Source organism: Syngnathus floridae, chromosome 4, assembly GCF_059516105.1.
Source record: "Syngnathus floridae isolate MCC-2025c chromosome 4, RoL_Sflo_1.0, whole genome shotgun sequence".
Classification (NCBI taxonomy): domain Eukaryota; kingdom Metazoa; phylum Chordata; class Actinopteri; order Syngnathiformes; family Syngnathidae; genus Syngnathus; species Syngnathus floridae.
In genome coordinates, this window is record NC_142416.1 from 9,590,001 (window position 1) to 9,590,304 (window position 304).

Sequence of the window (304 nt, forward strand, 5' to 3'; positions counted from 1 at the left end):
GTCTGGTAGTTGGCATGCATCGGTGTCTATGTTTACTTTGTGCCTCCATGAAAAGTCAGAGACTGACTGATGAGTGATGTAAGACTTGATGTGTGTACCGCCTCGTCTCTCTGGTCACATTAGCGAGTGGGTGTGAGCATGATAGATAGCTTAGAGATAAAGCACGGAGAAGTAATCACTCATACCAAAGTAAGAAAAACAACAAAGGCTGGCAGGTACGTATTTTGCTGTTGTCCGACAGGGGACATTTCATAAAATAAAAAACATTTCTGTTTTTATGAAGTTCGCTGTCTGCCTCCATCTC

The 304-nt window shown here is 42.8% G+C and overlaps 1 long non-coding RNA gene across 1 annotated transcript in view; it reads right to left on the reverse strand.

Moving 5' to 3' along the window:
- The window catches only part of LOC148398959 (uncharacterized), an 877-nt gene extending 816 nt beyond the window's left edge, over window positions 1-61 (reverse strand). Inside the window, exon 1 of the long non-coding RNA XR_015858025.1 lies at window positions 1-61. This exon is cut by the window's left edge and continues 92 nt beyond it. This is a non-coding gene — a long non-coding RNA (uncharacterized LOC148398959).
- Between the last annotated feature and the right edge of the window lie 243 nt (window positions 62-304).